The following is a 26,043-nucleotide window of genomic DNA, read 5'->3' as shown; positions in this document are numbered from 1 at the left end:
GGCCTTTAGTTAAATATCACCATCGTGTCTATAGGATTTTCTGTGGTTTTCATTTACCCAATCTTCCATTGAAATGCCTAAATAAAAGTTTTTTTTTCCAAGAAGCACCAGGTATTTAGGCAGCAGTGTTCTATATTTTGGTTTTAATTTGTTAATAACATGTTCTGAAATAGAAAGCATGAGAGAGCCCATGTGTTAATACTACATCACTTTGACTTTACACTGAAATTAATAACAGATATAGATTTAAATGTTAACAAAATATGTACACCAAAAGAAATCATGAAAAGAAGAAGTTGGTTTTATAATTTGAGGTGAAGGCTACAAAAAAGAAATAATAAATAATTTTAATAAATATATCTGCATAAAAATTAAATATTTGTATTAAAGAAGCCATAAAGTTAAAAGAAGATCCATAAATTAAAGAGAAATATCTGTAACTTATGACAATCTACATATTTATTGCCTTCCATTATGGTCACTTGGAGATATATTGGGAAGCAAAGAGAAGTCCACAGTTGTCTGGGTAAAGGCTTTTGCTTTAACCTAATATAGTTAGGACCTTACTGTGAGACAGAAGCCATGGGGTGAGTCCCCAGTAGGACCCATAGTGCGAACTTTTTGAACAATAGAATAATACTCTGCTCTTCAATTTCATAATGAACCATATTGGATGGAAGATTATCATGGGGAGATATAGAAAACCAGCCTTTTCAGGGAAACCATTCCAGACAATCTTAGGAGTTACCTTATAAGAAGGTACAGTGGAAAATGCACTCGTTAGAAACCTCAGTTCTAGCCCCTGTTCTGTCCTTCTTGACCTGAGAAGGACTTGTCCCCCACTGACCCTCAGCTTCCACATTATAATCTGTACATTATAAAAATGATATAACCAGGATTTGTGATGGTTAAGTGAGTTCATTCATCTAATAACTGTTACATGCCAAGTACTCTGGCAGATATTAGATATACAGTGGTATACTGCCCCTGATGTGTGTAAGGGAGCAGAGTGAAAAGAGATTGGTTGATTATAATTCAAATCTGAGTTTTCTGGTTCCAGTACTTGTATATTGAAGTCAGAAACACTGTATCCACTTGAGTGGTCTTAGAATTTTTACTCCATGAATAGAAACTCCTAAGGAAAGGAAAACAGCAAGTCATGATTTTAAAGAGGTATTCATTTGATGTTAAATCTGAATTTCCTCTATTTTTGCCATCTTCTGGATCCCTGAACATTCAAACTACTATGTATATTAAGTAAACTCTTTATAATCAGTGGTTAGGTGGCATTTCAGAATAGAAAAATAATTACTGCAAATAAATACTATAAATTTATAGTCAAAGTAAACAAAAGACTTTAATGGTAATTGAGCTATTCAAATTATTTAAGTGCATAACTTGGATGTTTTATAGCTGGTTAATATATAATTTATAGAATTATCTCTACCTCAGTATCTACAATATTGTATACAGTGTTTATCCAGTGTTTCTGTGAAATAAATGCAACCATAATTTTGAACATCCACTTGATAAATTGCAGTGTTTGAGGAGTTATTGGGGGAGGGAAGGGTGTGTGGGAGATTCAGATTGAATGCACTTACTAGGGTTATATAATTGCATTTTGATTCTGTATCTCTTTAGAGTTAAAAGCTGTATTGGCTACTGCACAGAATCTTATTCGTTTAGAGACTGGAAACTCCCTGACAGATCATCTTATAGCTATTTTCTTTCCTGTTCCACATGCCAGGATGCTGCTTTGTCAAATAAAGCTATCTACAATAGACTTAATGGAGCTTACCAAATAGCTTTTCTCCCAGAAGGTTTCAATTCATTTTAATTCAAGGACTTTTGTGCATTTTTCTTCCCTTCGATCGTATCTAATTCTGTTATCTCACTTCTATAGTACTCAATTGCAGAAATCCTGCTCAATGTGAGCTAGTGAGAGTATTCTCCATTTTTATCTAAATCAGGTACATGTTTTAGCTATCACTCGGTTCCAATTAAAAGCTTAAGCAATTATGTCTCAGAATTGTTGTCTTCTCTCTCTATGCTACCAAATTTGAATTCCGGGACCCTATAGTGTATCCCTGATTATATTTTACTTCTCCCAAAAAAGTAAAACCAGTTACCTTTCCTTGGAGTGCTGCAAATATTTCTCTTCTTCCAGACACTGTCTTAGCCCATATTTGTGATGAAGTACTTGAAATACTTTTTCCATGGAAGAAAGAACTATTGTACTCAAAGCAAAGGGGGACAATCACACCAAAGCAAATCACGATATTGCAAAATTATTTTATTCTATTGTTAGCTATGATGGAAAATACATGTACTCAGTAAAGCTTAAGAGCAGCTGTTCCCTTTCAGCATCTATCGTCTGCTTTCTTCAATTAGACTAATGGTTCTCAGAATTGGTATGTGTAAGAATCATTTGAATTACCCATGAAATTTTAGATTTCTGGGCTGCAGAGACTGATCCAGTAGGTCTTTATTGGTGTCTGGGAATCAGCATCTTATTAGGCATCCTCAATGATTTAAATGCTGATGGTCCAGAAAGCTTATTTGGAAAATGTTGACTTGGACTAATTCTCCTTCATTGTTCTAGTGAAAGTTTTCTTTTCCCTTAATATCTGATCTCATTTTTCCTCCCCAATCCTCCACTTCCCATTATTCTCTCTTTAAGAGTTTGACCATCAAACAATATGTCCTGTAAACTGGTGGAAATATAGATGCAAATGTGTGTAAATCTACTGAAAATAGATATAATCACTGGGTTCTAAACTAAAAAAGTACTGATTGCAATGCAACAAGGGCAAGAAATATCACTGTGGACCAGTGTAGTCACAGACGGTGAAAATCCATCAGGGAATTAAAAGTAAACAGGTTTGGAAAAAGGAACAAAAGTAAGAAAACATCTGATAAGGGGGATGAGTAATAGATCAGGGTTCAAAGGCAGAAATAAGTGTGATGTGTATAGAGGGATAAAAGATTGAGTGGGCAATAAGGGCCCAAATTCTGGGGAACCATGAATGACAAGTTTAGATTTAGTAAAGTAGGCAATATGAGACTGTATGCATATCTTGAGCATAGCACTAACACAATGAAAGTAACATGAATTGTACATTTTAGAAGACAATTGTACATGAAGCAAGACCAGCTAGAGGGTTTTATAGTATTTGAGATGTGAAATGATGAAGTTTGGGACTAGAGTGATGGCAATAGGAACTGGGGGAAAAGGTAGAATTAAAGGAAGCAATGGAGAATATAAGGTTAAAGATGTTGGAAGTCATTTTTATAGGAATGTACTAAAATCTTTGGCATGAGATTAGGATATAAATGATGAAGAAGAAGGAAGATCCTGGAATGAATAGGCTTTCTAGTCTGGGAAAGTGGGGGATTTATGTTATATTCACTAAATCTCCCATGAGTACCACAAATTGGGAGATTTAAGTAACAGGTATTTATTGTCTCACAGTTTTGGAGGTGAGAAATTCAAGATCAAGGTATCAGCAGAGCTGGTTCCTTCTGAGAGCTGTGAGGAAAAATCTATTCTGTGTCTCTCCCCTAGCTTCTGATTATTTGCAGAAATCTTTGGCATTCTTTGACATGTAATACCCCAATCTCTGCCTTTGTGTTCACATGGCATTCTTCTGTGTGCATCTCTGTCTCTACCAAAATTTCTCTTTTCTGTAAGAACACCAATCATATTGGATCAGGACCCACCCTAATGACTTTATTGTAATTTCATTACCTCTGTAAATACCCTGTTCTCAAATAAAATCACATTCTTAGAGCTTCAACATATCTTTTTTATGAAGGAGACACAATTCAATCCATAGCAGTATACTGACATAATAGACTGATGGATGGGACTGATTTGTACTATATAATGACATAGGCCTCAGAAAGAAAATGGTTAGGAAAAGGGAAGGATTTGTATTCAAGTCAGAATTCAAGAAAGTTGAAAGAATAGAAAAATGTGGTGTTGAGATGTTGACTGAAGCTCTGAGAATATGAATAAATGATTATGAACGGCAAGAGAAAGAAAGAAGATCAAAGGGGTGAATATAGAACTTTGCAGCGAGAGGAAGTAGAAGAAGAATAGTTATCATAGGAGTTAGAGGATTTAGAAGATGGCAAAGCAGATCTAGGCAGCAACTTTTGGCCCTACCACAGCCCAGAAATGAAGTAGTGAAAGAATAGCTGACCAGAGAGGTGGGTGAAAGAGTAAATACCCTAAAACTCAATGTTAGACAACTTGAGACTTGAAGGGACTTAGAATTTGGTTACTGTTATGGTTTGGATGTGAGGTGTCCCCAAAAGCTCACATGTGAGAAAATGCAAGAAGGTCTAGGGAAGAAATTATTGGGTTATGAGAGCCTTACTTAACCCATTAAGTGAATTAATCACCTGATGGGATTAATTGAGTGGTAACTGAAGGCAAGTGGGGTATGGCTGGAGGAGGTGAGAATTGGGGGTGTAGCTTTGGGTTATATATTTGTATCTGGTGAGTGGAGATCTCTCTGTCTCTCTCTCTCTCTCTCTCTCTCTCTCTCTCTCTCTCTCTCTCCCTCTCCCTCTCCCTCTCCCTCTCCCTCTCCCCCCTTTCTGACCACTTGTGAGCTGCTTCCCTCTGCTACACTCTTCCTCCATTATGTTCAGCTCACTTCAAGCCCTAAGGAATAGACTCTGCTGCCTATGGACTGATACCTCTGAAACCATGAGCCCCCAAATAAACTTCTCCTCCCCTAAAATTGTTCTGGGCAGTTCTTTTAGTCCCAGTGGCAAACATATACTGAAGCAGAAAATAAGGAAAGAATTCCTTGACCCTGAACCCTGACAAGAGTGGTATCAGGGGAGGGGTAAGAAAGAAAGAGGGAGAGAAAAAACCCATAAGCTTACTTCCTTAACAATAGCTGGAAGGAAAATCATACCAAGTTAAAACAGAACAGTAGCACCAAAGACAGTGAAGGAGATCACACAGTTCAACTGAAATTGTAGGCAAAAATCTGCCATGCACGGTAGCCATTTTGTGGAGTCTACAACTAGCCGGTTTCTCTTGAAGAAATTAAATCAGCACAGATTTCCCCCACCAACAGATAGTAACAAATAAAGCCAGGATAATATCTCTGAAACAGGTTTTCCCCAGTAATCCCTCTAGAAGGGATTTGTAGAGGGATTGCTGCTAGGTGAAAGCTACCAAATCCCCATCTCACCCTGTACAAAGGGAATGTGGTGGAACTGACCCCAAAAGAAATCATTCCTGGGGCATGCTAACCCAGCACTCCCCACAATTTCCACAGGAGCTCAGGAAAAATCAGGCCAAATGACACTCTACCCCCATCACAGTGGTGAGTAAAACCCTAGTTATCTTCAGCAGGCAGTATGGAGACTTCTGTACCAAGACTGCCCACAGAGAGCCTGCACCCACAGGCCCCACCGATGCATGCAACCACCAAATGCTTAGATATTGCAGCTACAAAGAAGTCCCTATGGAGGAGAGTGGGGCCTCACTGATTTACAACAGTCAATGACAGTTCTGAGCCTTACGCTCTGCACCCCACAACCAACAGAAACAACCAGTATATGTAGCAACCTTCAAGCATGCAGACTCTGACCATTGGGCTATCTAACAAACACTGGCTGGCAAAAATAATAGCAATCAGGGGAGTAGTTCCTATGGCCCAGAACCTCTATGTCCAGAGCTGTGAGTCTCAGAGTTGCCTATTAATTCAATTTTTATTCAGACACACACACACAAAAGGCATTTTCTGAGGATAGCCTGAAGCATCCAGTAAAGAATCTCAGTACATTCACAATAGCAGTATACCAAACAAAGGATATTACAGAGGAGCACCACACAGACACTAGCCACCACCCAATATGCCAAGACTCACGCTCACTAGTCTTCAACCTGTGTGCTTTCAGAGTGGACAGCAGCCCTACATTCCCCCCACAAGCCACCCAGTGCTACACCAACCAGACTCCAATACCTCAACCTTAGACCGGCATACCCTGTATGCTTGGAAATATACAGCAGGAAGCCACACTGGATTTGACAGCACTGGACACACAGGGCTTTTCTTCAGGCGAGCACACAAGACTGAACCCCCTAACAAGGAGTAACCTGGTGGCTAAGTAACAGACAATTAGAGAATGTCTCATCTCATTCCTACTACCAGAAAGCTAGTAGGAACCTGAACACACCAAAGATTAGAGGGGTCCTCTTAGAATTGTATCAGAGGTGGCCTGGTATGATCTCTATCACCATACTCAGAGAAACTTAGAGGTAAAGCCAAGGAGTGATGTGTATCTTCTAAAGGTCCCAAATCCTAGTGAAATCCAAATCATGAAGACTCGATAAGAAACCTCCCCACCTTAGCATAGAATATCAGAAATAGCTCCAATGTCAATTTTGATCTTACAAATATTACGTTTTGTATTAAATCAATATATGTGTACTTATTATTCAATATTACAGCCCTCAAACCAATTGATTATATTTCTTGAATGCTTTAAAGCATTAACAGGAATTATTCTTTCTATCTTTGATTTCCTAGCTCAGGTTTATACTTGTTCCACTTAGTATCTTTTTTCCCTCTTGCATTACATGCTCCTGCTCAAGTCCCCCCCCCCATTTTTCTTCTTTTTATCTTAGTTTGTATTATTTTTCTGTTCTTTTCTCTTTTTTATCTTTCATTGCCCATTTTTCTCTTATCTCCTTTTCAACCCCTATATAGTGTAATATAGTGTAATAGTAATTTTACTATCTTTAATAACTAAATTTCTCAATTTATTCAAGAACATTACTACAATTTTATACTTATGTTAGAGAAACTGGGGCTCATTTTCAATGATTTTTTTTTCCCTAAGGATTATTAGCACATGGCCTTGCTCTGAAGTAATTGCAGCTAATGGGGCTTAGTATCTTCTCTCAAATAGTGCTGAATATTGGGCATAGAAAAATATACATATTGAGTGGGAATATCAATACTTGGATATCTGCCCAGCATGGGGCACTTGAGAGAACTAGGCTCACTAAATAGTCCCTTTCATAAAAGTAGAAGACATAATCATCTCAGCAATGTTAGACATACAAATAATATTAAAAAGGAAGGGAAAAAAACACCCAAAAACTGCCCAAAACACTTCAACAACTGATGCCATTGACACTACAGTGGAGGAAATGTTGGATAAAGAACATAGAGAGTTCATGGCTAAAATATGAAATGATCTATGTAAAAGACAATATAATAAATGAACTAAGAGAGAAAATATGGTAAATGAAAGATCATTTTAATAATGAGATACTCTGAAAAAGAACCAAACAGAAATCCTGAAAGTGAAAGACAATAAATCAAATCAAAAATTCAAGTTGAAAGCATCACCAGTAGATTAGACAATGAAGAAAAGAGATTATCAAAAATAAAGTATGGGTGCAGCTACGTTCATCAAGCAAACTCTTCTCAAGTACAAGAGTCTAATAGACCACCATACAATAATCATGGGAGACTTCAACACACCTCTCTCACCACTGGACAGATCTTCCAAACAAAAGTTAAATAAGGAAACTACAGAACTCAACAACACAATTAACAACCTAGACTTAATTGACATATATAGAATATACCACCCAACATCAAGTAGTTACACATTTTTCTCAGCAGCACATGGATCCTTCACAAAAATAGATCATATATTATGTCACAGGACAACTCTTAGACAATATAAAGGAGTAGAAATAATACCATGCATCCTATCTGTTCATAATGGAATGAAACTGAAAATCAACGATAAAAGAAGGAAGGAAAAATCATGCATCACGTGGAGAATGAACAATAGGTTACTGAATGATCAATGGGTCATAGAAGACATCAAGGAGGAAATTAAAAAATTCTTAGAGATAAATGAAAACACTGACACAACATATCGGAATCTATGGGACACATTGAAAGCAGTTTTAAGAGGAAAATTCATTGCTTGGAGCGCATTCCTTAAAAAAAGAAAAAACCAACAAATAAACGATCTCATATATCATCTCAAAATCCTAGAAAAAGAAGAGCAAAATAACAGCAAAAGAAGTAGAAGGCAAGAAATAATTAAAATCAGAGCTGAAATTAATGAAATTGAAACAAAAGAAACAATTGAAAAAATTGACAAAACCAAAAGTTGGTTCTTTGAAAAAATAAATAAAATTGACAGACCCTTAGCCATGCTAACGAAGAGAAGAAGAGAGAGAACCCAAATTACTAGCATACGGGATGAAAAAGGCAATATCACAACAGACACTTCAGAAATACAGAAGATAATCAGAAATTATTTTGAATCCTTATACTCCAATAAAATAGAAGATAGTGAAGGCATCGATAAATTTCTTAAGTCATATAATCTGCCCAGATTGAGTCAGGAGGATATAGACAACTTAAACAGACCAATATCAATTGAGGAAATAGAAGAAACCATCAAAAGATTACCAACTAAGAAAAGCCCAGGACCGGATGGGTATACAGCAGAGTTTTACAAAACCTTTAAAGAGGAACTAACACCAATACTTTTCAAGCTATTTCAGGAAATAGAAAAAGAGGGAGAACTTCCAAATTCATTCTACGAGGCCAACATCACCCTGATGCCTAAACCAGACAAAGACACTTCAAAGAAAGAAAACTACAGACCAATATCTCTAATGAACCTAGATGCAAAAATCCTCAATAAAATTCTGGCGAATCGGATTCAAAAACATATCAAAAAAATTATACACCATGATCAAGTAGGATTCATCCCTGGGATGCAAGGCTGGTTCAATATACGGAAATCAATAAATGTTATTCACCACATCAATAGACTTAAAAATAAGAACCATATGATCATCTCGATAGATGCAGAAAAGGCATTCGACAAAGTACAGCATCTCTTTATGTTCAAAACTCTAGAAAAATTAGGGATAACAGGATCATACCTCAACATTGTTAAAGCAATCTATGATAAGCCACAGGCCAGCATCATTCTGAATGGAGAAAAATTGAAGGCATTCCCTCTAAGATCTGGTACAAGACAGGGATGCCCTCTCTCACCACTTCTGTTCAACATAGTCCTCGAAACACTGGCCAGAGCAATTAGACAGACGAAAGAAATTAAAGGCATAAAAATAGGAAAAGAAGAATTTAAATTATCACTATTTGCAGACGATATGATTCTATACCTAACAGACCCAAAAGGGTCTACAAAGAAACTATTAGAGTTAATAAATGAATTCAGCAAAGTGGCAGGATATAAAATCAACACGCATAAATCAAATGCATTCCTGTATATCAGCGACAAATCCTCTGAAACGGAAATGAGGACAACTACTCCATTCACAATATCCCCCCAAAAAATAAAATACCTGGGAATCAACCTAACAAAAGAGGTGAAAGACCTATACAATGAAAACTACAGAACCCTAAAAAGAGACATAGAAGAAGACCTCAGAAGATGGAAAAATATACCCTGCTCATGAATAGGCAGAACTAACATCATCAAAATGGCGATATTACCAAAAGTTCTCTATAAGTTCAATGCTATCCCAATCAAAATCCCAACAGCATTTCTTGTAGAAATAGATAAAACAATTAGGAAATTCATATGGAATAATAAAAGACCCAGAATAGCAAAAACAATGCTAAGCAGGAAGTGTGAATCAGGCGGTATAGCGATACCAGACTTCAAACTATACTACAGAGCAATAGTAACAAAAACAGCATGGTACTGGTACCAAAACAGGCGAGTGGACCAATGGTACAGAATAGAAGACACAGTAACCAATCCGCAAAACTACAACTATCTTATATTTGATAAAGGGGCTAAAAGCATGCAATGGAGGAAGGATAGCATCTTCAACAAATGGTGCTGGGAAAACTGGAAATCCATTTGCATCAAAATGAAACTGAATCCCTTTCTCTCGCCATGCACAAAAGTTAACTCAAAATGGATCAAGGAGCTCGATATTAAATCAGAGACACGGCGTCTGATAGAAGAAAAAGTCGGCTATGATCTACATACTGTGGGGTCAGGCCCCAAATTCCTCAATAGGACACCCATAGCGCAAGAGTTAACAACCAGAATCAACAAATGGGACTTACTCAAACTAAAAAGTTTTCTCTCAACAAAAGAAACAATAAGAGAGATAAACAGGGAGCCTACATCCTGGGAACAAATCTTTACCCCACACACTTCAGATAGAGCCCTAATATCCAGAGTAAACAAAGAACTCAAAAAATTAGATAATAAGATAACAAATAACCCAATCAACAAATGGGCCAAGGACCTGAACAGACACTTCTCAGAGGAGGACATACAATCAATCAACAAGTACATGAAAAAAATGCTCAACATCGCTAGCAGTCAGAGAAATGCAAATCAAAACCACCCTAAGATACCATCTCACTCCAGTAAGATTGGCAGCCATTAAGAAGTCCAACAACAACAAGTGCTGGCAAGGATGCGGGGAAATGGGTACACTTGTTCATTGTTGGTGGGACTGCAAAATGGTGCAGCCAATTTGGAAAGCAGTATGGAGATTTCTTGGAAAGCTGGGAATGGAACCACCATTTGACCCAGCTATTCCCCTTCTCGGTCTATTCCCTAAAGACCTAACAAGAGCATGCTACAGGGACACTGCTATATCGATGTTCATAGCAGCACAATTCACGATAGCAAGATTGTGGAACCAACCTAGAAGCCCTTCAATAGATGAATGGATTAAAAAATGTGGCATTTATACACAATGGAGTATTACTCTGCAATAAGAAATGACAAAATCATAGAATTTGGAGGGAAATGGATGGCATTAGAGCAGATTATGCTAAGTGAAGCTAGCCAATCCTTAAAAAACAAATGTCAAATGTCTTCTTTGATATAAGGGGAGTAACCAAGGACAGGGTAGAGACGAAGAGCTGGAGAAGAAGAATAACATTAAACAGGGATGATAGGCGGGAGGGAAAGTGAGAGTTAAGGGAAATTGCATGGAATTGGAAGGTGAGCCTCAGGGTTATACACAATTACATATAAGAGGAAAGGAGGAGTAGGAGAAAAATTATATAAGTGGAAGAAACGATTTATAGTAGAGGGGATGGAGAGAGAGAAGGGGAGGGGAGGGGAGGGGAGGGGTGAGGGGACAGTGGAGAATGGGATAGACAGCAGAATACATCAGTCACTAGAAAGGCAATTTGTAAATCAATGGAAATGTAACTGATGTGACACAGCAATCTGTATACGGGGTAAAAATGGGAGTTCATAACCCACTTGAATCAATCTGTGAAATATGGTATATTAAGAACTATGTAATGTTTTGAACAACCAACAATAAAATAAAAAAAAAATAAAGTATGTATGTTGAAAATAGTCAACAATAAACAAAAGATATTAAAAGATTATAACCAGAATATCCAGGAAATTCAGAATAATATTAAGAGACCAAATCTAAGAATATTGGATGTAGAGGAAGGCACTGAAATACAAAGTAACAGAATGCATAACATTTTCAATGAAATAATATTAGAAAGGTTTTCCAAACCTTAAGAATGAGATGGAAATCCAAATACAAGAGGCATTTAGAGCCTGAAATAGACAAGGTCAAAAAATATCCCCTCCAAGACACATTACAATTAAAATGACTGATATATAGAAGAAGGAGAGAACCTTAAAGGTTGCTAGAGAAACATGGCAGGTGACATTTAGAGGTAAGCCAATTATAATGTCTACTAATTTCTCACCACAGACCCTGAGGGCTTAGAATAATATATACTAAGATAGATAACAATGACCAACAAAGATTGCTATATCTAGCACAACTATCCTTCAGAATCAAAGATGAAATAAAAACTTTCCATGATAAGCAGAAACCAACAAAATTCATAACTATCAAGCACTACACAATATCCCCAATGAAATATTTCACACAAAAGAAATGAAAAATATATATATCAAAGCCAGTTAATGAATGAATCTCACTAAAATAAAAAGTCAATTAAATGAGTATCAATTCTGAATTAAACATTAGAAAAAAAAATCAAAATATTAAGAAAAAGAATATGTCTCTAAAGCCTGCAGAATGAGAGAATATCCTGGCTACCTGCTCCTCAGAGCGTTAATATCCAGAATGTATAAAGAACTAAAAAAAACTTAACATCCAAAGTTCAAATAACCTAATTAATAAATGGACAAAATAACAGAACATACACTTCTCAAAAGAAGAAATACAAATGTCCAGTAAATTTATTTAAAAATTTTTAACATCTCTAGCAATCAGAGAACTGAAAAATCTAAACTACATTGATATTTCATCTTACTCCAGTCATAACAATAAATATCAAGAATACAAATAATAATAAGTGTTGGTGAGGATATGGGGGGAAGGAATATTCATACATTGTTGTCGGGACTGCAAATTAGTACAAATACTCTGTAAAGCAGTATGGAAATTTCTCAAAAAACTGGGAATGGAACCACCCACATTATGACCTAGCTATCCCTCTCCTCAACATATATCTAAAAGATCTAAAATCAGCTTTCTAGAGGAATGCAGCTGCATCAATGTTTATAGCACCACAATTCACAATATCCAAGCTATGGAACCAACCTAGTTACCCATCAACAGATGAATAGGCAAAGAAAAAATAAATAAAATATGGCATATGCCAGTAAATGGATAAAACTAGTGGCCATCATGCTAAGTGAAATAAGCCAGACCCAGAAAGTCAAAGATTTCATGTTTTCTCTTATACACATATGCTAGTACAAAGTAAAAGGGAAAAAAAAAAGAGGGAAAAGAAAAGAGTGGATATCTTCAAAATAGAAGTAAGATCATAGACTAGAGGAAGGGAATTGAGAGGGAGGGAGGAGGGATGCAATAAGGGAAGAACAGTGGAATAAATCTGACCTAACTTTCCTGTGTACATATATGAATATACCACAGTGCATCTCATCTTTATGTGTATCCACAAGGAAATAATTTTAAAAAACTATAAGTAAACATAAATATTAGTAAAGTAGAGGGAAGGGAATGGGGAGAGTGAGGAGGGAAAAGAAAGAGGAAGTACTGGGAACTGAATTAGAGCAAATTATATTCTATGCTTTTATAATTATGTCAAAATGAATCCTAAAAATTATTATCTCTCTATAATAACACTGAATGTAAATAGTCTTCAAACTCTCCAATCAAAAAACAGATTGGGAGAATTACTTTGAAAAACAAGGCCCAACCATATGTTGCTTATAAGAGACTCACCTTACAGGCAAAGATATCCACAGGCTGAAAATGAAAGGATGGATGGAAAAAGATTTTCCATGCAAATAGACACCAAAAGCAAGCAGGAATAGCTATTCTCATAAATGACAAATTAGACTTAAGGCCAATATTAATTAGAAGAGACAACGAAGGTCACTTTATACTGGTTAAAGGAATTATACAACAAGAAATAATGATTGTAAATATTTATGCCCCAAATGTCAGTGCACCTAAGTATGTTTAAAAAAACCTATACTCAATATAAAGAATCAAATAGATCCTGATACAATAATACTGGATGATTCCAACACACCTCCCTCATCAATAGATAAGTTGTCTAGATACAAACTAAGCAAACACTCTTCAGAACTAAAATTTTCCATTAATCAAATTAATCTAACAGATATCTATATTTTATCCATCAAGAATCTAATTTCCAGGGGATAGGAAAGGTAGCAGAATACAACAATTACTAATAGGGCATTATGTAAAATTGTGGATGTGTAACCGACATGATTCTGCAATCTGCATTTGGGGTAAAATTGGGGGTTCATAACCCACTTCAATCTAATGTATGAAATATGATATATCAAGAGCTTTGTAATGTTGTGAACAACCAATAAAAAAAGAAAAAAAAAGAATCTAATTTCCTTTCTTCTCAGAAATATGTGAAACCTTCTGTAAAATAGACCATATTTTTGGATACAAAGCAAGTCTTAGCAAATGCAAAAGAAGAGAATTCCACGCATTATTTCATATCATAACAGAATGAAATTAGAAATCAATAACAAGATAAATAGCAACCATTTTAACACCTGGAGATTAAATAATACACTTTCAAATGAGGAATGGGTCATAGAAGAAATCAGGAGAGAAATTGAAGAATTCTTAGAAACAAATGAAAACAGAGATACAACATATCAAAATCTCTGGGACAGCATGAAGGAAGTTCTGAGAGGAAAGTTGTAGTATTGAGTGCCTACATAAAAATAGAAAGAACCCAAATAAATAATCTAATGTTATACCTCAAGGCCTTAGAAAAACAAAAACACACTAATTCCAAAATTAGGAGAAGACAGGAAATAATTAAAATCAGAGATGAAATTGAAAATAAGTAAACAATACAAAGGATCAATGCAATATAGTTGGTTCTTGAGAAGATAAGCAAGATTGATAGACCCTTAGCCAAACTAATCAAATGAAAAATACCCAAATTGACAAAATTAGAGAAAAGATATCATCATAGCCATTTCTGAAATACAGAGAATTATTAGAAATTATTTTGAAAATTTATACTTCAATAAACTGGAAGATATAGGATATACATTGACATATTATAATTATACTATACATTGCTATTTATAATATGTCAATGTATCCTATATTGGTAACATATTTAAAGTTAAGTTGTGTTGTTGTTGGATAAATGGGAAGGAGACCATGAAGAGTGCAAAGCTGAAAATGCTGGAGAATGAAAGCCTACTTACAGGTAATTATGGAAGTGAAATCCTGGATGAGAAGAATGCAAAGTGATCCAAATCCAGATGGAGTTTGCTTATGAAGGGAATAACCTTTCTTCTTTGAGATAAGAGATGGGGAAACTGAACAACATAAGAGATTGGTTATCCATTGATTTAAAAAATAATTCAGAAATGAGATCATGAAGAGAAAAGAACAGATCTGGAGTAAATGACTGTGGAAAGAATGGAAGGGAGAAGTCCATGTGAGTTGAGACCCATCAGCATGGACCAAAACAAGTCTGTATTGATCTAGCTTGCTTAGTCTACAATTTCCTGTGGGAGTTCTCTGAGGCCTATCATAAGGAGCAGAGAGTGTTGAATCAGCGTCCATATGTTGTGGATTGGCATGGTAAGCCTAGCAAAAGATTTTCAGGAGGCTGTAGTAAAGCTGGGTTCTGGGGAGTCTGAAGTTGAATCTGTTTAACCAGAAAACAATTATTGGCTGGGCACAGTTGTACACACCTATAATCCCAGCAGCTCAGAAGCCTAAAGCAGAATCAGCCTCAGCAACTTAGCGAGGCCCTGTTTCAAAATAAAAAAAGAAAAACTGGGCTGGGGATGTGGCTCAGTGCTTAAGCACCCCTGGGTTAAATCCCTGGTACAAAAATGAGAAAGAACTGGGGAGGGAGAAGAGATGGCTGGGAGGAAGGGAGGAAGGAGTGAGAGCATGTGAACATGCAAGCAATTAGTGGACTGGGTGAAGTTTCCCAATTCAAGAGATTAAAGATTCCAACAAGGAAAGAGAACAGAGTCTTCTGGTGATTGAGGAGATTGGGATAACTACCATATGAAGATTCTGTGTTTGAGGGGGCAATGTAGAGATCTGAGGGGAAACAACAAGGTCTCAGGTGCATCCATGCTGGCAGAAGCTTGATTGTAGTGGAGATAATGACATATTGAGGCAAAGAAAGCAAGGCATTATGAGGTAAGAGAATCCATTTGAGATTTTACTTGAGCCAGTTTGCAACTGCCCCAATGGATTGCACTCATATCATATCCTTCTCTTTCTTCCTACTCTTTGTTCTTTTAGGCTTTTTCTGTTTGTGAATTGCTGAGGCTCAAACTTTCTTCTGAACCTTGAGAGGAATGTTGCACATTCTTCCTTCTATAATTTTTAAACATCTTTAGCACCTACTATAATGAAAATTTGTAAAAGTAACTGACTCCCTGATTTTACTTCTGTTATTTGTTGTTTCTCTTACACTACTGAAGAAACCTAGGCATTAATTTTCTTTAATAACAAAAAAATCCTTTTTGATCTTTTGTTGTACAGAAACATGTCTGGGCTTTTGCTCTTAGCGGCTTCTCTAGAAGGAGGTTTTCACAGCTGCCTTCATACTTTCATTTTGCCATGATGAACTGGCAGCCTTCAGATCTAATAAGCACCAAACCGCATAAAGAGAAATGTTTTTTCCCACAGAGGAAATAGTCAAAAAGGAGAAGCTGAGAACTAATGATGGGAGGATATGAATACATTCACTGTACTATGCTCTTTAATACCGGGACCAATGGATTCACATACTCAAACATGTTATTAAAAGGTAATATTGAAATTTTCAATGTTCTGGCAATGTACAAAGAACTGCAACTTCAGAAATGGGCCCAATTAATATTAAATCTGTGAAAGGAAAGACTTGATATCCTCATTAAAATGACAAAAACCCACATTTCAGAGAGTGGGAAATATATTTTGTAGGGAAGGTCCCCTCAGTAACATTATAGGTGATAACAATCTTTTTCTTAGTGACAGGTCCAAACTGAGAAGATTATTATCTGTTCCCACTTGGCTACAGGTATGCATTGCTGCTCACTTGCATGCCCTTTCCCCCAGGCAGGACAGAAACAATCTCTCCTCATTTTCTCAGAGGGAAAATGTTTTGCATTTAAACTACAGAAAGTGCCTCTAACCCATTCTGAATCTCTGCCCTTTTCTTGTCCATGTATCTATTGTGACATGTAGAACATGAGTATAATCACTGACCTGGAGTACAAAAGGAAGAAAACAAAATGTAACTATTTTGTATTAAGCCATATGGACTGCCAGAGGACAAACATGCAAACCAAAGCAGAAATAAATAATTGTCTATCTGTAGGAGTCACTTGATTTGCACAGAAACCTTTATACTATTCAGCCAGACTTCAGATCAAGATGCTGTCCTTGGTACTGACTCAACAAGCAAACCAAATATTTCTGCCTTTGGCAGATAGTTGCCCTTTTTTCTACACAGTTTTGTATATACAATCACCATAACTCGTAGCATCTTCCTTTGGTATTATGATAGAAATACTGCCTGTCTGATGGAAAGTATCCCAGAAGCTGGGAGAAGGCAAGAATAGATAGTATTTGGAGTGCTGGGAATCCAAGTCTTTGTATTGTTGGCTTTCTCTTCAAAGACATAAAATCTGTGTAATTACACCAAGAATTAAAATCTTTAACAAATCCATACATAAAATGAAAGTGTCATACCAAAGGTCTTTTGTAATTTTTTAAATTAAAATGAGAGATTTAAAATTGCCATATCAGGATAATTGCATGGCCACCCACAGAAAACAATACAGACACTGAGATTACTTAAAGATAGTTCTCCGCAGAACCTTTCCAAGTACGTTCCCTCTCTGCTGTGGATAGACAATCTGATCACAGAGACCTACATAAGTACCTAATAGTTTTAGGAAAACCCTTAGGTTCAAGGCATTGAATTAAACCCAGTGCTTCCTAAAGGCAGCTTCCCCTTAGGGATAGGGTGTTTGGGATTTTGTTTTGTTTTGTTTTGTTTTTCCCCTCAAAATTCAGTTCTCTTCTATATATTTCATCTTTGTATATCACAACTTCTTTCCCTTCCTTATATAGAGAATAATTAATCTTTATTTGAAATCCCTTTAGAAAGCATTTCTTGGGGTTGGGGTTGCAGCTAGGTTGTGGAACACTTGCCTAGCATGTATGAGGCACTGGATTTGATCCTCAGTGCCACATAAAGAAAGAAACAAAGGTTAAAGAAAGAAAACACTTTTGGGGGTTACCAGGGATTGAACTCAGAGGCACTCGACCACTGAGCCACATCCCCAGCCCAATTTTGTATTTTATTTAGAGACAGGGTCTCATTGAGTTGCTTAGGGCCTTGCTTTTGCTCACAGTGGCTTTGAATTCACAATCTTCTTGCCTCAGCCTCCTAAGCCATTGGCCAGCTAGAAAACACTTTTTATTAAAAATTTTTAAGTTGTAGATGGATACAACACCTGTATTTTATTTATTTACTTATTTTATGTGGTGCTGAGGATCGAACCCAGTGCTTCACACATGCTAGGCAAGTGCTCCACCACTGAGCCACAACCCCAGCCCTAGAAAACACTTCTAACAGAATGATATTACGGCATTTGCTGGTAAATAGGTGGAACTAGAGACTATCGTGTTCTCTATGATATGTGGATGCTAACACACAGAAAGGGAGGGAGGAGAGGGAAAAACTGAGGTTCACTGGATTAGACAAAGGGAAATGAAGGGAAGGGGGATGGGAATAGGAAAGACTAGAATGAATCGGACATAATTTTCCTATGTTCATATATGAATACATGACTAATGTAATTCCCCATCATGTACAACCACAAGAATGGGATCCTACTTAGAAAAAGTTATACTCTGTGTGTGTATAACATGTCAAAATACACTCTACTGTCATATACATCTAAAAAGAATTTTAAAAATTAAGTCAAAAAAGAAAATACGTCTTATACCTTTTATAACTTAAAATTTCAATGGTTTGATTTCTTATTACTTTTTTCCCTTTTTTAACCCAGAGTCCCTGTGCATAGGTAGCTGAGAAAATCCACATCTTTGTCAAATTGCCTTATAACTTCTTTATAAATTTAATATACAGTTTTAACTTTTGATCCATCTTGATAATATCTCTTTTTCTGGGATTTTTTCCTGATATTAATCAAAAAAGTGGGCTGAGGGTATAGCTCAGTAGAAGAGTATTTGCCTAGCATGCAACAAGGTCCTGGATTCAGTTCCCCACATTACTATAAAAAAAGGTGGAGAAGAAAGAAACTACAAATATTTCCATCAATATAGTGTGTAAACAATAGAGATTAGTGGATCACAATTTTTAAATAGTCATAAGTTTGGAATATAGAAGGAACTCAATAAATGTTTGTTGAATTAATGAAAATTCCTAATTAAATATTTTGAAATAGGTTTATAATTTTGGACTTTAGAGAATGTACCCAACCACATAAATAATTAAATTTAACCTAGGTTTCCCCCATGTGTCTTTATTTCTTTATTAACAAACTTTTTTTAGAGCATTTTTTGATTCAGAGAAAAATTGAGTAGAAAGTAGAGTGTTATCCTTGTCCCTAAAAAGGAAGTCTTCCCCCACTATCAACCTCTCCCACCAGAATGATGCATTTGTTTCAATAAGTTCATTGACACATCATAAGCATACAAAATCCATAGTTTACATTAGGGTTCACTCTTGATGATGTACCTTCTCTGGGTTTTGTCAAATATATAATGGGATGTATCCTACATGCTTATATCATACAGAATTTTCACAGCTCTAAAAATCCTCTGTGCTATGCCTATTCGACCTTCCCTTAATGTTAACCATTAACAACCACTGTCTTTTCACTATCTCCCCAGTGTTGTCTTTTCCAGATCACCATATGGTTGGCATCATATCATATGTAGCCTTTACAGATTGACAACATTCATTTAATAATACTATATGTTTAAGTTTCCTTCATATATTTTCATGGTTTGATGATTCATTTCTTTTTAGTACTGACTAATATCACATTGGATATACCATGATTTATCTATTCATCTGCTGAGGGCAACTTTGTTGCATCAAATTTCGACAATTAATAAAGGTTCTGTAAATATACATTTTAAGGCTTTTGTGCAGACATTTGCTTTCAGTTAAATTGGATAAATGCTGGATTTGGTGTAAAAGCATGATTGCTGGATTTTATGATAAGATAAAAATAAAATCATATGTATATGATTTTGTAATAAACTGCCAAAGTGCTTACCGAAGTATATTTGATTTGATTAATTTGTTCTTTTTTATCTAGTTTTCTAAGGTAGAAGTTCACATAATTGATTTTGATCTTCATTTCTAATATATGCATTTAGTGCTACAAATTTCCCTCTAAGCACCATTTTTGCTGCATTCTATGGATTTGGATAAGTTGTATTTTCATTTTCATTTAGTTCCAAATTTTTTTTTCATTTCTCTTGGTATTTCTATTTTTTTAGTATTTTTTAAATTGTAGATGGACACAATACCTTTATTAATTTTTATGTGGTGCTGAGGATCAAACCTAGTGTTCTACACATGAGGGGCAAGGGCTCTACCACTGAGCTATCCCTTGGTATTTCTCTTTGACCCATTTGTTATAAGTAGGGTGTTTAATCTCTAAATAGTTGGGGATTCTCCAGCTATCTTTCTGTTATTGATGGCTAGCTTAATTCCACTATGGTCTAAGTACATATATTGCATTATTTCCTTTTTAAAAAGATGTTAAGGTATATTTTGTGGCTTAATATGTAGTCTCTCAGAAAAACTTTCATGTGGGCTAGAAAATATGTAATTTGCTGCTGTTAGATGAAGATATCTATAGATGTCAATTATATCTAGTTGATTGATGGGATTGTTGAGTTCAACAATGTTCTTACTGATTTTCTGCTTCCTGGAACTGTCCATTTTTGACAGAGGGGTGTTAGGAGGTTAATCTATTTCTCCTTGAAGTTCTATCAGTGGTTGCCTCACATATTTGATGTTCTGTTTGTTAGCCTCTTACACATTAAGAATTGTTACATCTTCTTGGAGTACTGACCCCTATAGCATTATGTAATGCCTCTCTTTATCCATTAATTTCCTTGTTCTGAAGTCTTCTCTGTCTGAAATTAATATAGATATTTCAATTCTCTTTTAATTAAAAGTGTTCGAATCTCTTTACTTTAAATCTACATATTTCCTTATATTCGAAGTGGTTTTCTTATGAGTCATATACTTGGTTATTATTTTTTGATCCACTCTGACAATCTATCTTTTATTGGTGTGTTTAGAGCAATGACATTTAAAGTGATTACTGGTATAGTTGGACAAACATCTACCATGTTTGCAGCTGTTTTCTTTTGGTCACCCTTGTTCTTTGTTACTATTTTGTTTTCCACACTTTTTCTGCCTTTTCTGGTTTTAATTGAAGGATACTATATTATTCTATTTTCTCTTTTTGTTAGCATATCAATTTTACTTCTTTTTATGTAATTTTTAGTAGTTTCCCTAAAATTTTGCACTGTACATTTACAAGTAATCCAAATCCACTTTCAAATAACTCTACACCATTTCATGGGTAGTACAAGTTCCTTAAAATTACAAAATATTCCTAATACTTTTCTCTCATCCTTTGTATTATTGCTTTCATTCATTTCACATATACATAAGTATATATAGTTGAACACATTTTTTGCTACTGTTATTCTGAACAGTTATATGCTGAATCACTTGAATAAGAAAAATAAAAGGTTTTATTTTACCTTCACTTACTCATTTATATATTCTTCCTTTATTTATGCAGATCTAAATTTATGACATATCATTTTTCTCTTTTCTGGAAAACTTCTTTTAGCATTTCTTGCAAGGCAGATTAATAGCAACAAATTGCTTTAGTTTTTATTTTTCTGAGAAAACATTTCTTTTTATTTCACTCTTGAAGAACAATTTTATAAGGTACAGAATTGTAATTTGCTAGAGTTTATTCTCTTAATCTTTAAATACTTCACTCCACTTTTCTTGTTTGCTGAAAAGCCATATATAATATTTATATTTACTTTTCTATAGGTAAGGTGCTGTTTTCCTCTGACTTCTTTCGAGATTTTTTTTCTTTATTTTGATTTTCTAAAATCTAAGTGTGATATGCATAGGTGTAGTTTGGGGGGGGGCATTTATCCTACTTGGTGTTGACTGAGCTTCCTCAATATGTAGTTTGGCATGTGACATTAATTTAAGAAAATTCCCAGCCATTATTGCTTTAAATATTGCTTCTTTCTTTCTTCTCCTGGTTTTCCCATTATACATGATTACTGCTGCTGTGGGTGTCCCCTAGTTCCTGGATATTCTGTTATTTTTCCTTTAGTCTTTTTTTTCTCTCTGATTTTGTTATAGTATGCATATTTATGTTCCCCAAAATTCACATGCTGACTCCTAATCACCATTGTGACAATATTGGGGGAAGTGAAGCTTTGGGGAAATGTGGTGCATTCATGAATAGGATTAGTCCCCTTTATAGAAGAGACTCCAGAGCTGCCCTTGCCCCTTTTTGATGCAAGGATAGTGCTAGATGGCACCATCTATGAATCAGGAATTGGACATTCAGCAGACACTGAAAACTACTAGTACTTTGATCTTGTACTTTCCAGATTACAGACCTATAAGAAGTAAATTTGTTGTTTTATAAGCCACCCAGTTTATGATATTTTTCTAGCAACCCAAATGGACAAAGACAGGTTTTTAGTCTTGGAGAGGTTTTTAATTATCATATCCTGAAGCTCAGAGATTCTTTCCTCAGCCATATTCAATCTACTATTGACCTAACAAAGGCATTCTTCATTCCTATTACAGTTTTGGATCTCTAGTATTTTTTTATATTCTTTGTTAGAATTTCCAACTCTCTGCTTGTACTATTCATGTTTTCTTGCATGCTATCTACTTTTTCCAATAAAGCCCTTTGCATATTCACCATAGGATTTTTTCCTCTTTCTACGTTTTTCTTTGTTAGTACATTACAGTTGTTCATAATGGTGGGATTTGTTATTGCATATTTATACATGCATACAGTGTAACAATATAATTTGGCCAGTATCACTCCCCAGTACTTCCCACCCCCTCCATCTTCCATATCCTGGCCCCTTTCCTCTACTGATCCTTTAACCATAGGGGTTTTTTTTATTATTAAATTGCCAGGCTGATAACACCAGCTCCTTTTCTATATCTGAGTCTGTACTGATATTTTTCTGTATCCTCAAATATATTTTTTCCATTTAGTATGTCTTTTAATCTTTTGTTAAATCCAGACATGATATTCTGAGTGTAAGGAACTCCAGCATATATATAGGCCTTCATTTGTGTGGGAGGAGGAGGAATATTCTCCAGTTCTATGATCAAGTCTCCATTTTTTGGTGAGTCTGTATCCCCAGACTATGGACTTCATCAGTTTTATTTCCCTGATCTGTTGGTAGGCAGAATGGCTGGAAGGAACTGGAGTTGAGTATTTTCCTTCCACCAGGTTTGTTAGGCTCTTTTAAAACCCCAGCAGGTTAGGCTCTGGTAAAAATAGATTTGTGTAAGAGCAAGTTATGTAAATAAGAACAGAATGTTCTGGCATTTCAAAATTCAAAATGGTTCTTTTCCTTTCCCCTGCCAGAAGCAAAAGGAGATTTTTTTTTCTTTGACACTCGCTGTGAAAACTGGTAGTGTTCCTGGAGGTAAAGCTTTCAAAAAAAGTATCCCCCAACCCCTCAAGAGTTTTTAACTCACAGACTATCCATACTGAGTCGCCAACAATTTGTCAATTACAGTTTGTTTTGCTAAGTTGACAATGATTCCCATGGAGGTTTCTGCTCATGAGTTTCTGGTTCTATAAGTCATGATTCACTAGGTCCGCCTGTCTGTAACTCCAATTTGGGGAGCAGCAGTTTGCCCTTTGACCTCACTCCCCTGAAGGATATAAGAAGAGCTATTGATTTTTCAGTTCATTCAGCTGTTTATTTCCTGTTAAGACAGAGTGGAAACTTTTAAGCTTCTCACATGGTAGACCAGAAACTGGAAATCTTAATGTCTTAGTTTATGCATTTACTTTTTTTCTGTAAGACTAGTCAGTGCTGCATTCTTTAAAAACATCTTTAAGCAAAATTATTGTGTAGGCAGTTGTCAGTTTGAGGCAATTAGTCCTATACTTTCTTATTACTAGGCTCTTATAACTTGCTGCATTTCAAATAAAAGTACCAAGTAAGATAATAAAAGTATCTTACTTGGGAATATGTTTTAGTTATATTTGGGGGTGGAGAATATGAAGTATGATGAGGACTCTTGTGTGTTAGAATTCTGGCTCACTTATAAAAATTGGTCTGCATGGATTTTGTGTCCATCTCTGTAGTCGTGGCCAATTTAGACCTAAACTCCTCCTCCTCAAGAGGCTTTTTAAATAAGTGTTTTTATCAGTACATTATAGTTATATATAATGGCGGGCTTCACTTTGACATAATCATATATGCATGTAATATAATTTGCTCACTGTAGTCCATATTTCTTCTTTCACTCCATTTCCTCCTCCCCCTCCTGCTTTTCTTTCTCTATTCTACTGGTCTTCTTTTTACTCATTTATAGTTTTTTTAATGGTTCTTATAGATATGCATGAAAGTTAAATTCACTGTGGGGCTCTGGTTGTGGCTCAGTGGTAGAACACTTGCCTAGCATGCATGAGGCACTGGGTTCGATTCTCAGCACCACATACAAATAAATAAACTGAAAGTCCATCAACAACTAAAAAAAATATTTTTTTAAAAAGTTAAATTCACTGTAGTATATTTGTATATGTATGTAGCATAATTTGGTCAATTTTATTCTGTCATCCCTCCTTTTTCCTATCTGTCCTCCTTCTCCCTCTATCTCCTTCCCCTACTCCACTGATCTCCCTCCTATTTTCACAAGATTCCCACCCCTCCTTTTCACCTTATTTTGATATAACTTCCACATATGAGAAGCAACATTTGATCCTTGATGTTCTGAATCTGGCTTATCTCATTCAGCATGATAATATCCATTTCCATCCATTTTCTTACAAATGCCATAACTTCATTCCTCTTTATGACTAAATAAAATTCCATGGTGTACATATAGCACATTTTTTTATCCACTCACCTGTTGATGAGTACCTGGGCTGGTTCCCTAAGTTGGCTCTTGTGAATTATGTTGCTATAAACACTTACATGCCTGTATCACTATAGTATGCTGATTTTAGTTCTTTAGGTTAAATACCAAGGAGTGGAATAGCTGAGCCATCATATAGTGGTTCCATTCCTACTCTTTTGAGGAATCTCCACACTGCTTTCCAAAGTTGTTGTACTAATTTGCTTTTTATACATATTAATTTATTTTTATTGGTTTTTTTAGTTATACATGATAACAGAATTCATGTTCACACTATTATAAAAGCATGGAATATAATCTGTTCTAATTCAGTCCCCAGTACTTCCCCTTCCCCTCCATTCCTCCCCCTTACTGTTCCCTTCCTTCTACACTAATGATCTTTCTACTATTTACTTATATGTTTTCTTTAAAGTAGTGTCTTGTGGATGTACATAATGGTGAGATTCACTGTGGTATATTCATATATGTATATAGGAGAGTTAGGTCAGATGCATTCCACTGTCTTTCCTTTATCATACCTCCTCCCTTCCTTTCATTATCCTTTATCTACTCCACTGATATTTTTTCTATTCTTTTTTATCTATTCCTCCTTATTTTGGGTTAGCTTCCACATATCAGAGAAAATATTTGGCTTTCAATTTTTTAGGAGTTGCTTATTTCATTTGGCATGATAGTCTCCAGTTCCATCCATCTACTAGCAAATGTCATAAAGTCATTCTTCTTTATGGCTGAGTAATACTCCATTGTGTATATATACCACATTTCCTTTATCCATTCTGTTGAAGGTCACCTAGGTTGATTCCATAGCTTGGGTAATGTTAATATGCTGCTATAAAAATTGATGTGGCTGTGTCACTGTCATATGTTGATTTTAAATCCTTTGACTATATAGTGAGAAGCAGGATAGCTGGGTCAAATGGTTGTTCCATTCCTAGTTTTTTGAGGAATCTCCATCCTGCTTTCCAGAGTGGTTGGACCAATTTGCAGTTTCACCCAACATTGTATGAATGTGTCCTTTCTTCCACATCCTCACCAACATTATTGTTGCTTGTATTATTTGTATTCATTCTTTTTAGTTATACATTTCAGTGGATCCCATTTTAACATAATTATACAAGCATGGAATATATCTTGTTCTAATTCAGATTTGAATACCTCTCTTTCCCCTTCCCTCTCCTCACCCCCTGTTCCCTTCCCTCTATAGATCTTTCTTTCATTTACCATTTACCCATAGTATTTTAAATTAATTTCTTATAGATGTACTTGTATTCTTGATAATTGTGATTCTAACTGGAGTAAAATGAAATCTCAGTGTAGTTTTCATTTC

The 26,043-nt window shown here is 35.6% G+C and overlaps 1 protein-coding gene across 9 annotated transcripts in view; it reads left to right on the top strand.

Annotated features, from left to right (window-relative positions):
* Positions 1 to 26,043, top strand: part of ENOX2 (ecto-NOX disulfide-thiol exchanger 2) — a 371,622-nt gene that overhangs the window by 272,585 nt on the left and 72,994 nt on the right. The window lies entirely within an intron of this gene.

This window comes from Spermophilus citellus (assembly GCF_964194105.1).
Source record: "Spermophilus citellus genome assembly, chromosome: X".
Classification (NCBI taxonomy): domain Eukaryota; kingdom Metazoa; phylum Chordata; class Mammalia; order Rodentia; family Sciuridae; genus Spermophilus; species Spermophilus citellus.
The sequence above is the reverse complement of the archived record's forward strand: the minus strand, read 5'-3'. Positions and strand labels throughout refer to the sequence as shown.